This window comes from Microcaecilia unicolor, chromosome 6, assembly GCF_901765095.1.
Source record: "Microcaecilia unicolor chromosome 6, aMicUni1.1, whole genome shotgun sequence".
In the NCBI taxonomy this organism is placed as follows: domain Eukaryota; kingdom Metazoa; phylum Chordata; class Amphibia; order Gymnophiona; family Siphonopidae; genus Microcaecilia; species Microcaecilia unicolor.
The window spans coordinates 201,291,188-201,304,549 of NC_044036.1; positions in this window are offsets into that span (position 1 = coordinate 201,291,188).

Here is a 13,362-nt window from a genome sequence, read left to right on the forward strand (position 1 = left end):
TGGCACTTACACATCTAAGTACCATTATAGACTAGAAGTGTAAGTTGGCACCAACACTTACATTTAACAGGTCTATGGCTGGCATAAATGTTGGCTTCTAACTGGGCCAATGATGTGCATAATTTATAGCATTCTATAAGTTAAGCATATAAATGTTGGCCCCACAACTTCGAGATCTGTAAGGTCCTCTCAAGGAACATCACTATCTGTACCCTAATCAAAAGAAATTGTACGATGTGATACCCACCAGCAAGCCTTCTCAGGAGTAGTCCCCACACTCTGGAATTTACTCCCAGAGGGGCTATGTCTAACTTGAGACTACCTCTACTTGAGGAAGCAGGTGAAAGCCTGGCTCTTCTCCCAAGCCTTTAATACATAGTGTGGCTGATTATACACCACTCTGCACCTGGTCTAGCTTGCAACACACACTGTACGTTAGACCAGTTTCTTATACCTTGTTTAACTGTACAAAGAACTTACCTTGAGTTTAGCCACCCATCTATTTATCCCAACTGATTCTGTACCACCCAACATGTTCCCAACATGGCCCCTCGGCTGCACAGTAAGCTGTATTGCAGAAAATCATTAGCATCATATCTATGATATTTGAATATTCGAATGCATGCTTATTAGATGTTTCATTAGTATTATGCTATTTCTCTGTTATTTGAATTTCACTGCTGTTAAATATGTATATTTTTTATTCTATTCCATGGTAGTCCTATTATTAGGTTTTAATTTGCTGTTCTCAAGTTTACCTCACATTACATTTATGTTTATATTTGGTCATTTTCACTATTGTTACACAGTTAACAGAATTATAAGTTTTATGTTAAACTGTACCTGCTGTATACCATCTTGGGTGAATCCCTTCATAAAGGCAGTTAATAAATCCCAATAAATAAATACATTCTCTTCCCTAAATAAGAGCAGCAGCAACACCAAACTATGACAGAATTCTTTGAGCTGGCACACTTCTCCTCCGTGTTCAGGACAATACACTGCATCTACATTACCAATATTCTTTATTTGGATTTGCTATGCCGCCTTAACTGATTCACAGAACAAAGCAGTATGCAGACTAGGGGGAGAAATGGAAAAGAACTACAATAATCCAGACAGGAAAGTTCACACACATAGAGACAGCAGCATTCTAGATTTTGAATAAAGTGATAAAGGCTTAGACCACCTGCAGGCAAGAAGGCCATTTATAGTAACCATAAGTCCTACTGCTCTCCTAATATGCAGGTGACCTACAGAGCTGTCAAGGGGGTCAGCCTCCCGAGCGGGAGATTTAGGGCCCATCGATATCTCCGCCCCAACCTGCCCATAGCCCCCGCCCCTACCCACCCATGGCTCTGCCCAGCCCACCCATAGCTCCGCCCATGACAGCCCACAGCTCCACACAGAACTGCCCACAACCACCACAGTTCTGCCCCAGTAAAGCCTCCCTTTCCAGCAACAGCAGGAGACACCTTGTAAAACATCACTTCCTGCTGCTGTGAGACTAGCAGCAGCAGGATATGACATTTAGTGAAGGCATTTCCTGCTGTCCCTGGAAAGTGGAAATGAAGCTGTTCAGCGGGAGATGCCAGCACTCTGGCGGGAGATGACTCGTAAAAGTGGGAGACTTGGCAGGTCTGGGTCTTCAATGCCTCCAACATTATTTATTTATTTTAGTTACATTTGTACCCCATGCTTTCCCACTCATAGCAGGCTCAATGCGGCAATGGAGGGTTAAGTGACTTGCCCAGAGTCACAAGGAGCTGCCTGTGCCTGAAGTGGGAATCAAACTCAGTTCCTCAGGACCAAAGTCCACCACCCTAACCACTAGGCCACTCATTATGTGTGTGCATGCTACCCAGGTTCCTGTCAAGATGTCTGCATTCTGTCACAATCTGGCAGCTTTGAAAGCAGCAAGAACTCCTGTCCATTCATTAAACCAGACTGTATGGCAATGCCCTAGACATGGATGGGGGGCTGCAGCAGGGATAGGATCTTTCATATGATAACTGTAATACCTGTTCTCATTTAGGGGGGGATTCATCAAGGTACAGTAAAAGTTCTTCCTTTACCTCACCTTGATGGAGGGACCCAAGTTGCCTTTGGCTCTGCCTCCATGTTTTCAGGGGGTGGGGGGGCCAGGCCTGAACCCTCTTCTCCAGGGGTTCTGCAGCTTCTGGGCATGAAAAATAAAGGCAGCTGTTAGATGCATGGTCCTCTTGAAACTACAATAAGAATATCATTAATGTCTGTCCATTTGGGGGTTGATATACAGTTGGCATCAGCCTACTAGGGGGGTGTGTGCATGTGAGAGACAGAAACATAATTTTTTGCTGTATTTTGAGTACTCACCAGTGGTGGACCGACCACTGAGAAACAGGGCAGTGCTATAGGGCCCACACTAATAGGGGGCCCACTCTCTCCTAGCTTCTATCTAGTTTAATCGCTTTTGATAGGTGGTTAGGGGCCCATGAACCTTATTGCCTGAGGTCCCAGATTACTGTCAGTCTGCCCCTGGTACTCACAGAACAGAAATCCCCAAGGCACTTGGATAGAGATGATGCTGGAGAGGCCTTAGGTATAGGGGAGGGGAGGGATAGAGGATAAATGTGATCAGGACCGGTCTTAGGGTGAGGCGACCGCATAGGGCCTTGCGCTCAAGGGGGCCCCGCGTGGCGCGCCTGAAGTAGCCCCGCCCCAACCACCCAAGCTCTAGTCCCCCCACCCTCTGAATTTTAAGTTGCCTCGTCGTCAACGTCGGAGCGGCTGGCAGGTAGCAGCAGCACTGCAGCAGTGAAAAGCGTGCGAGCTGCTGGGTGGCGCTTCGGGAACCTGCCTTTCTCTCATTCAGCTCTGGTCCCGCCCTCATTTGAGGGCGGGACCAGAGCTGAGCGAGGGAAAGGCAGGCTCCCGAAGCGCCGCCCAGCAGCTCGCACGCTTTTCACTGCTGCTGCTACCTGCCGGCCGCTCCGACGTCAGTCAACGATGAGGTAACTTTTAAAATTCAGAGGGAGGGGGGCCTGGGAGCTGGGTGGGGGGCCTTAGAGCTGGTGGGTGGGAGAGAGGGGGGCCTTGGAACTGGGTGGGAGCTCGGTGGGGGGCCTTGGAGCTGGTGGGTGGGAGAGAGAGAGAGAGGCCGGCCGGCCTTGGAGCTGGGAGGGAGGGGGGCCTTGGAGCTGGTGTGTTTAGAGAGAGAGAGAGACCGGCCTTGGAGCTGGGTGGGAGGCTGGGAGGCCCTGGAGCTGGGAGGGAGGGAGCTGGGGAGCCCTGGGGATGGCCCGGGAGCTCGGAGGGAGGGGTGGCCGGCCCTGGAGCTAGGGTGGGGGCAGAGCTAGGATGGGGCCCCCATCAGATTGGTCTGCATAGGGCCCCGCACTTGCTAAGACTTGCCCTGAATGTGATCCAGACATGATGAGCTGTGGGGGGTTTTATCAGTCAGGAGATAGGTTTTCTGTGATATTTACTTTGTCGATAGCGAGTGCTTGGCATGGAATTGGGTTGGGTACAGGAACCATGGCTCTCAGGATACTGCTATCCACGCCTTCAGAGACAGCAGGACAATGGAGCAAGGCAGGACATAAGATATTTATCCCCTCTAGCCCAACAGAGGTTTCCTTCCCCCTGAGAATGAAGGGGGGGGGGGGGGGACTGTGCTATGGGAACACCAGGGCGGGTTCTAGAATGAGGTGACAGCATTGAGTGGTGTGCCTGCTGTGTGTGTGTACTTTAGGCTGACATACACTGGAAGTGGGATCTCACTGTGGCAGGTCACTGTTCAATATATCTGTTACAGCTGGCACTAGTGCTGAGCCTGCTGTGGTAATAACACACATATGTGGAGTCCTTCATTTTGGCAACTTATATACAGTAAGTGCTTGGTACTGACCTACTTCCTCCTCTATCTAGCCATAGACCCTGCCCATGCTGGTTCCATCCACAAAATGGCTGCTGGGATCTCCCATGGCAGTCTCGGCAGACATATCCATTGGAGCAGCACATTGGGCAGGAATGAGTGGGGTTCTTTCCTGCACCCCAAGAAGCCAGTAGACCACTAGGGCTTCCTAAGGTAGGCCCAGGGAGGGCCTACCAGTGTCAGACAGAGAGAGATCACGGGGGAAGGGGGAGTTTTCATTTCAGCTGAAAATGCACAGTCATTTTTGGCCAAAACCCAAACCTGGATTTTGAGTCAGTTTTGGTGCCGAATCCAAAACCACCACCAAAATTCAGTTGGCCTCTACTCTGCCCTTCCATTGGCACTTATCTCTCTAGGGTGTGAGGCATTCCTTTTTGTACCTTTTTTGCAGTCTCTTCCACGCTATCCTCATTCTCAAATGATCCATCATCAGGCCAGACACAGGGAACAATTTCCCATGACTGGAACAGCCTGGCCAAGAGGAGAGTTGTTGTGACAGCCATTTTTCAAGTGTCCCTTCACCTGGCATGTCAATATGTTTACATCATGTACATACATATGTGAACACATGTATCGATCACTGGGCAGGCCACCACTTATGGGTACATACATTTGGTACAGCATATACACCTATTCTGTACAGTATGCCTCCACCTGCATGTATCCTTTTGTACCACCATTTTTGCACACTCCCTTACATATGAGCAACCTTTATAGAATTGCTTGATACTGCTCATTGAAATCAGTCCTGCAAGTCCCACAATGCACCAGAATGGAGTGGTCAGAAATCTAGGACTGTCCCAAAATCTCCAGCTGGAACTGGGTAACTTGGAATCTCTGCCTTAGAGGTAGTTTGAAGTAACTAGCCTATGGAATAAAGATAAAAGTTGAAAATATGAAATGGTCTGCAAACTAGGGAAACTCCTACTATTAAACACCAATAGAGCATTACAAGGTGTACACAGCACTGTACAGATACACATTAAGGGCTGTTTAGGATTCAAATCCTACTTCTCCCTCTGACATTCCTTGTGATCTTGAACAAAACAATTCATTTCCATTGCTTCAAGTAGCCTTTTAGATTGTAAGCTCTTTGGACCAGGGACCTATCAGGCCTAAAAATAATGTGTTAAACCACACTGAGGTAAAATTGGAAAGGCAGTCTAGAAATCCACATTATGTTTATCATTATACAGGGAGCAGGTCTGCTTATAGCTAAGGCATAAGAACCCAGCAGCAATTGTAAGACGAGCTGAACAGGATGCAAGCTAAGTGTACAGAATTATAATGGCATGTTAACTAAACCTATCTACAATCTTATTGAGTTCTCTATGGCATCTCCATGACAACCATTCCTTGTGCTCTTATTCATAACAAGCCTTGTTTGTGAAATAGGTGAATGTAGACAGCACTCTGCAAGGTACTTCTATCAGCAACTTCAATCACATCTGCTTTTCAGGAGAATGAAAAGACCTAGAAACTTAAGCATGTTGCTTCCACTGTGAAGGTAAAATATAGATAAACATTTTAAATCTGATTTAGCGAGGATTCTTTCCATATGTGCAGCATAATATTATAAATGAGGCCCATGATATTTAATAGCTCACTGCCATGGTTAAGCCTGAGTTTAAACGCATTGCAAGGAAGGTTCATGGTAGACCATAATCTCTAGAATATTTGAAAATTTTAGGTGTGTTTTAATCTGATAAGAAAAAAACATTCATGGTAATTAGGTGTATTTCTCTTAAGCAATAGCACCTGTTGGGGAGGGTCCAACCATCTGTCTGTTTGACCATCCATCCATATGCATCTGTTTGTACAGTTTAAGGAAGGACCTGTAAGATGCAGTTGTTGGGGAGACCAGGTCACATCGCATGAACAAAGAAAGAGCCATCGATGGAGTGATGGAGGAGCCATAGGTAGTGGGAGGCCAGGCCTCATCATTCAGAGAGAAGCAGTGGAAATGTCATAAAGAAAGTAACAGAGAAAACAGCAAAGTAGGGTAGTGCAATAGGTCTTCCAAGTAAAAACAGAAACAAGGAATCCACTGAGGGTTATATTTATTGAACATCAATTCAGTTAAGGACTCGAAATGGATCCATGTTTCGGCAAGGAGCGCCTGCTTCAGGTGTCACATGAACTTCTTCCAGTTGTAAGAGTATATATAGAAAACAAAGAATTCCACAAGGCAGATTGCAAAAGGAACTTTCAATCTCACTCTTTGCGAAATGTCAGCTTATGAAGAAACAAAAACACAAACAGCAAAGGTGACAAAAAAGTCCCAAACAAATGGTGCAATTTATTGTGGATATCAATGACTCATTGTAGGTATCGATGACTCAACACGAACCGTGTTTGAGCCGCAAGGCCTGTCTCAGGAGTCAATCCCAAATGTCTCACTTGATTTAAATGTACCTTTCAAAAAACATAACTGCATCAAAGTAGCACATAAATGTAGTCTGCCTTGTAATAGTGCTGGCAACCAAGGTGACTTTTTTGTCACCTTTATGTTTTTCTTTGTTTGTATGCAAAGGTTAGTTCTTCTTCTGTTGTTTAGCTTATGAAGAAAGCAAGGGCATCCTGAGAGATCCAGCCCCCACCAGCACAGGAAGAGATGCATAGTCATAGCCACAGGGAAGAATACAAGGGAGAGGGCGGGATACAGTATAAGGGGGGAAAGAGGGGAGTGTACAAGAGAGAGAGTGCCAAGGAGGATGGGCAGGAAAGAGAGAAGGAGAGTGGAAGAAGGGGAGAGTTCACGGAGAAAAAGGGAAGGGAGGAGAGAAAGTGAGAGAATTGAGACTGTAGTGGGGAGAGCAGAAAAAGTAGAAGGGGATGGGAAGGACCAGGAGTAAGTACAGGAAGAGAAAACTATGCTTGCCCACTTTACACTTAACATTCATATTCGCTATAACCTTTACATGCCAATCACTGAACATCCTGACACAATAAAACATGGGATTAGAGGAGTAGCCTAATGGTTAGTATAATGGGCTATGAACCTAAGGAACAAGGCTCAGTTCCCACTGCAGCTCCCTGTGACCCTAGGCAGTCATTTAACCCTTCATTGCCCCAGTCACAAAGCTAAAATTGTGAGCTCACTAGAGAAAGTACTTGAATTCAATATGCAAACTGCTTTGATTGTACCACAAAAAGACAGTATATAAAGAATCTAATAATAATATCTGTTCTTCTCCACAGTACATGCATCCACTCACTGGCACCATCTCCTCCCAACTGCTTGAATTAGCTGTTTGGAATTTTGAGGAGCCTCAGCTGCTACAGGCTTGTGCACGCTCAAGATGCTCAGAGCATGCGCCAGCAGCCAGCCTTAGCCCCTTCTGTGTCAGCACAAGTAAATTTTGCACATGCACACAAACAAAATTAAAGCATTGCTTCACTAAATATTTTCCCGGCAGATCTCCAAAATCTTCTGGGGTTTTTTCCCTCCTTCTTCTTCCTGTCCTGCATCTTGAGGTCATTGCACGCTCATTGCACGGCTCTGCTCTACAGCTGTCATTCAAACATGCCCAGTGCTCTGAGTGCATGCATCTCCCCCATGCCTGCTCCTCTTTTCCTCCCGTCTCCTCTCCACTTCTCCTGGCTCCTTTCAGACCCAAAACTGGCACCACAGAGCCATGCAGGCTGTGGCCTTCCCGATTGCCTCTGCACAAGCGCCAGGACATCCAGGAGCACGCACATACGCAAAGGATAACTATGTTTTATTTTAACCAGTAGTATTGTGTAACATCCTCTATCATTGCAGAAATGAAAACAGTAAACATCCATAGGTACATGAAAATAGCAATATATGTCTCCTATATTAATGCAACTTCTCCAGTCTTAACATCAGACAATTAAGAAGCATCTCCATGACAGCGAACAAGTTGAGTGTGACAGCACCCAGATGTAAAGAAGCACCTGGGTGAAAAATACTGGCTGTTCAAGAAGAGTAAGGGGCCAGGAGGTGACATCACTGGTCCTCATGTTCCAGCCTATGGTCAAGTTCTCCTGGTTGAATGTGTATGCAATGAGTCACAATACCCATCCTGGGATTACATCACACAGGCTAGATTTTAAAAAATCCTAGTGACTGCACAGGAGCAGGAGGTGGCTTGGCCTGCTCTCAGATTAGTGTCTGCTTCTATTTGTAATATAACAGTCTTACCAATATCTCTCACACAGACTTGTACACATCTGCATGCACACCCCCTACAATTAATACCAGTACCAAAATATTGCTTGTGTGGACTCAAGGATGGCATCTATATGTGAAATTAAAATTTGATTTCTAAAACTCAATAGATCAACATTTACGGTGGAATACCTTATACAAACAGGCTTATTTTCAAAAGAGAAGGGAGCCCCATCTTTCGACACAAATTGGGAGATGGGCGTCCTTCTCCCAGGATTGCCCAAATCGGCATAATCGAAAGCCGATTTTAAGCGCCCTCAACTGCTTTCCGTTGCAGGGATGACCAAAGTTCCCGTGGGCGTGTTGGAAACATAGCGAAGGCAGGACTGGGGCGTGCTTAACACATGGGCGTCCTCGGCCAATAATGGAAAAAAGAAGGGCATCCCTGACAAGCACTTGGCTGACTTTACTTGGTCCATTTTTTCTTGTGACCAAGCCTCAAAAAGGTGCCTGAACTGACCAGATAACCTTCGGAGGGAATCGGGGATGACCTCCCCTTACTCCCCCAGTGGTCACTAACCACCTCCCACCCTAAAAAAAAAAACTTTAAAAATATTTTTCCAGCCTCTATGCCAGCCTCAAATGTCATACTTTGCTCCATGACAGCAGTATGCAGGTCCCTGGAGCAGTTTTAGTGGGTGCAGTGCACTTCAGGCAGGCAGACCCAAGCCCATACCCCCCCTACCTGTTACACTTGTAGTGGTAAATGTGAGCCCTTCAAATCCCACCACAAACCCACTGTACCTACATGTAGGTGCCCCCTTCACCCCTTAGGGCTATGGTAGTGTTGTGCAGTTGTGGGTATTGGGTTTTGGGGGGCTCAGCACACACGGTAAGGGAGCTATGCACCTGGGAGCAATTTTTGAAGTCCACTGCAGTGCCCCCTAGGGTGCACGGTTGGTGTCCTGGCATGTGAGGACAACCAGTGCACTACGAATGCTGGCTCCTTTCATGACCAAAGGACTTGGATTTGGTCGTTTCTGAGATGGGCGTCCTCGGTTTCCATTATCGCCGAAAACCGGGGACGACCATCTCTAAGGTCGACCTAAATGTTGAGATTTGGGCATCCCCGACCGTATTATTGAAACGAAAGATGGACGCCTATCTTGTTTCGATAATACGGGTTTCCCCACCCCTTCGCCAGGACGTCCTGCGAGGACGCCCTCAGGGTAACTTGGGCGCCCCGTTCGATTATGCCCCTCCACGTGTCCCAAAGTAATTCTTCTCTATATCTTTCCCAAGCTTTGAGAAAGGGTCTCAGTGGGCAAGCAGGTTTAAGAAAAAAATCCCCTAACCTTTCTTCAGGTAAATCACAGTTTAGATCTAGAAACCTGTGTGTATCTTCTTTCTATTCCTTTGCCCCAGCTCCTACACCCAGACTTTTAATGTTGCACAGTATTTTATACACATTACCGAATCACAAAGTACTCATTTTATATAGCTTAGAAAGATGGAAAAATTGGCATGGCCCTCTCAGTGTATTACAAATGTTGTGGGCAGGGACAGACTCAGGAAGTCACAAAATCCAAGGGTGATGCTTTGCTCTACTCTCTAACCATCTCATATAGACATGCATATTTCAATTCCTGAAGTAAACAGAGAACACTACTACCAATTTGCTTAATATCTCACTAAAAACAGCCAAAAATAATCTTTTTTCTCACAGAAAGCAACGGTCAATGTAACTGCTGTGAATTATGCAGATAATTGACAGTATTCTAAAAGGTTAGCACATAAGTACTTGGTAGACCCCTGTTCCATCAATGCCCTACCACATCCACACTCCTCTTGCAGTTAAACTCTATAGAACAGGGTTGTCCAGCTTCGGTCCTCGAGGTCCACAACCCAGTCAGGTTTCTAGGATTTTCGCAATGAATATGCATTAGATCTATCTGCATGCACTGCTTCCATTGTATGCAAATAGATCTCATGCATATTCATTGGGGAAGGCCTGAAAACCCAACCCGGTGAGGGCCAAGGTTGGGCACCCCTGCTAGAGAACTTAGACGCTAAAATTATAGAATGTACTTAAACGAAGATACACATTTAACTACAAACTAGGGTCAATTAATGCCAATTAACTCTAATAATCACTGACATTACAGTGTCTCTTGGCCACTGACCAGGTGAAGAGGTAACCACTTGGGATTCCTCTGCTACCAGAAGAACAGGAGGAAAGGATGTAGTATGTTCCAGAGAGCTCAAGGAAATTTCTATTAGGGATAGTACCTGCACTCTTGAAGCAATCAAAAAGCCAGATGATATCAGGTGTTTATCCACTGGGCTTGCAACATTTAGGGTGGAGAGTTTAGCTTTAGTATTGCGTTTCCCCATGATAAGCCAAGCAATCCAAATATAAATTAATATATAATTCTCTCCTCAGAACTCCTTGGTGCTCCCAAGGGGCAGGACATGCACCTTTGGGCATGCCCCTTCAGTCTGCGCCACAAAAGTGCCGGTCTCAAATAGCAAGAAAGAGAAAAGCCCTGAATGATGTCACGAGGCATCCAACCCAGTGTCTGATGAAAAGAGGCACCCGGTAACCCACCAAAAGTCTCCTTGCTAACCACCTAATGGAAGAGGCAGATATGCGTACCTCCAACAAAATGCCACCAGGTAGATTCTCATTTGATGTTCTCAAAAGGTACTGGCTTCAAATAGCAAGGAAGAGCAAAGCCCTTGATGAGGTCACAAGGCGTCCAGCCTCCAGAATGATATGGGAAAGTGACCTGCAGTTAACTGCGGGGACGGGGATAGAGCTTGCGAGGATGGGACAGGGACATAGCCTGCGGGATGGCACTGGGATGGGGATGGAGCCCATGGGGACAGGGATGGGACTGAGCATGTGGGGATGAGGACAAACTTTATTCCTGTCCCTGTGTCACTCTCTAATGCAGATTACAATATTTTGATTCTTTGGAAAAAGAAGTAAAAGTCCTGGCCAAAACTGGCAAAACTTGCACAGGTGTTTTTGTGCATTCCTGCTACCAACACATCTTCTGAGAGGACATTTTCTATTATGGGAAGGACTGTGGAAGACAGGAGAGCTAGACTGAATCCTGAGATTGTTGATGATTTATTATTCATCCACAGATTTAAAAAATAATAAGTGCTTCATAGGGCATATTTCATCCCCACTAGGGCGTACAGAGTGGGTTGTATTTTGTACCCCTGGATATTTTAACAGGGTGGAATAGGGTTTCTTGGGGTAGTAGAAGTCATCTATTGTTGGGGTTGGAAGGGTAGAGGGTGGCGGGGGGGGGGGGTATTTCAGTTGCTCATTGTTATTATTTTCAATTTGTGATTTATAAACAACAGTTATAAAGAATATTGTTCCATTTTATATTTTAATAAAAAGATTTAAATATAAAATCAAGGCTTGTGCAGATGAGGAGAGAGCCCACGGGTACGGAGACAGAATGCACAGAGATGGAGCTGGGATGGGGACAAACGTTGGCCCCCCCATGTCATTCTCTAATCCAGGAAAGATCACACATGTTTTCAATTCAAAATTGCCTATGGAAGAAGTGCCTACAGAGATGTGCATCTATTATTTTCTGTAGGTAACTTTATAACTAAAAGAATGCACATGGCTTAGAAAATACAAAACTATAAGTATTGTACTAATGCCTCCATGTGTCAAAAATTACCATATTTAGATGTCTTGTGAGAAAATCATTTTAATTGTAATTTTATCCTCTCTTAAAGTCATGAGGAGTTTTGGTGGAGTTACAAGAAAAGACCCTGTGGAAAGAAAATCAATCATTACATTTCCCAAAAAGGTATTGCAAATATGGGTTTTGGAGTATAACACAGGAACTCACACATAAACGTATCAGAAATAGATGAGAGAGATAGAGAGAGGTTCATAATAATTGTAATTACTCTTCCAGTTAAACAGAACATGAATATGGACCTCATTAGTATTTCTTTCAACATTCATGTTTCTCACTGTCTGCACAAATCCAACAAAGTAAATTTCCATGCGAGAACAAAAACAGTATCTTTTGCAATGTTACTACTTTCACAATACGTAATTATGACACCATTTCTTCCTCTGCTTCACAACACGTGAGACTTAAAAAGAATCATCTGTGTACTAAAATAAATAAAGCAAAAAGAAATAAAGCATGTTTGGTAAATAAAAAAGAAGATTTATATAGAACCCAGTGTTTCTGTTTGTTCTATTTGACTATTTTTCTTGGCCTAATCTCATTTTTATAACCTTTGGTCTCTCTCCTTTGTCTTTTTGTCCTCTGTCTTTCCATCTTCTGCCTTCCATTGCTATTTCCATTTTCTTCCTTTGTGTGATTCTCTCCCCCCACCCCTCTAGTAATAGGCCTCATAAGTGTCCTGGCCTCATAAGTGCCCTATAGAAGAGGTTTGGGGAGGCTAAGCCTCTCTAACCCCAACTGTGACTGCCCCCTCCCTCCCATCCACCCACTTATTGCAACCTCAACCAGCCTGCTCTGTTCCTGGGTCTATAGCAGCACTGGTGGCAAAAACAACAAGTAAGGTGTATGGGTATCATTGCCCTGTGCGCACCACCATTAGCTCTGCTGGTTTTCCCCCTCTGATATAACTTACTGTTTCAGAGGTGTGGGACTGACAGAACTGGCCATAGCAGACATAAGGCAGTGGTCCTATGTGTCCTTTCTGTTGTTTTTGCCTCCGCATCAGACCAAGAAATCAATAGTTCACAAAGGTGGCAGAGAGTGACGTGAAGAGAGAGTGAGAGAGGGGATGATACTGTTATGGGGTGAGGGGAAGAGAGAGACATAGACAGAGATGGAGACAGGAAGGAGCTGCTAGATGGCAGGGGAAATAGAAAGAAGAGATGTTGGATGGTAGGGGAAGAGAGAGAGATAGAGAGGTGGTGCTGTATGGTGAAAGGAGAGATTGAGAGAGTAGTTGTTGGATGGTAGGGGAGAGAGACAGAGAGAACAAGCTGGGGGCAGAGGAGAGAGAGATAGAGAGGAAATGTATGGTAGGATGAAAGAGGAGAGAGAGAGAGAACAAGCTGCAAGAGAGAAAGAAAGGAGATTCTAGATGGCAGGGGGATAGAGAGAGAGAGAAGATGCTGGATGACGGGGGAGAGAGGGAAGACTGGGAAATAAGAGGAAGAAAAATGGGAGGACCGGGTTTAGAAAAAAAGATGGAAAACTGTAAGTAGTTGCAGTAAAAAAGGGGGGGGGGGAGATTAAAGACTGGATACTAAAAGTGAATGAAATCTGAGTGAACAGAGAGGCAG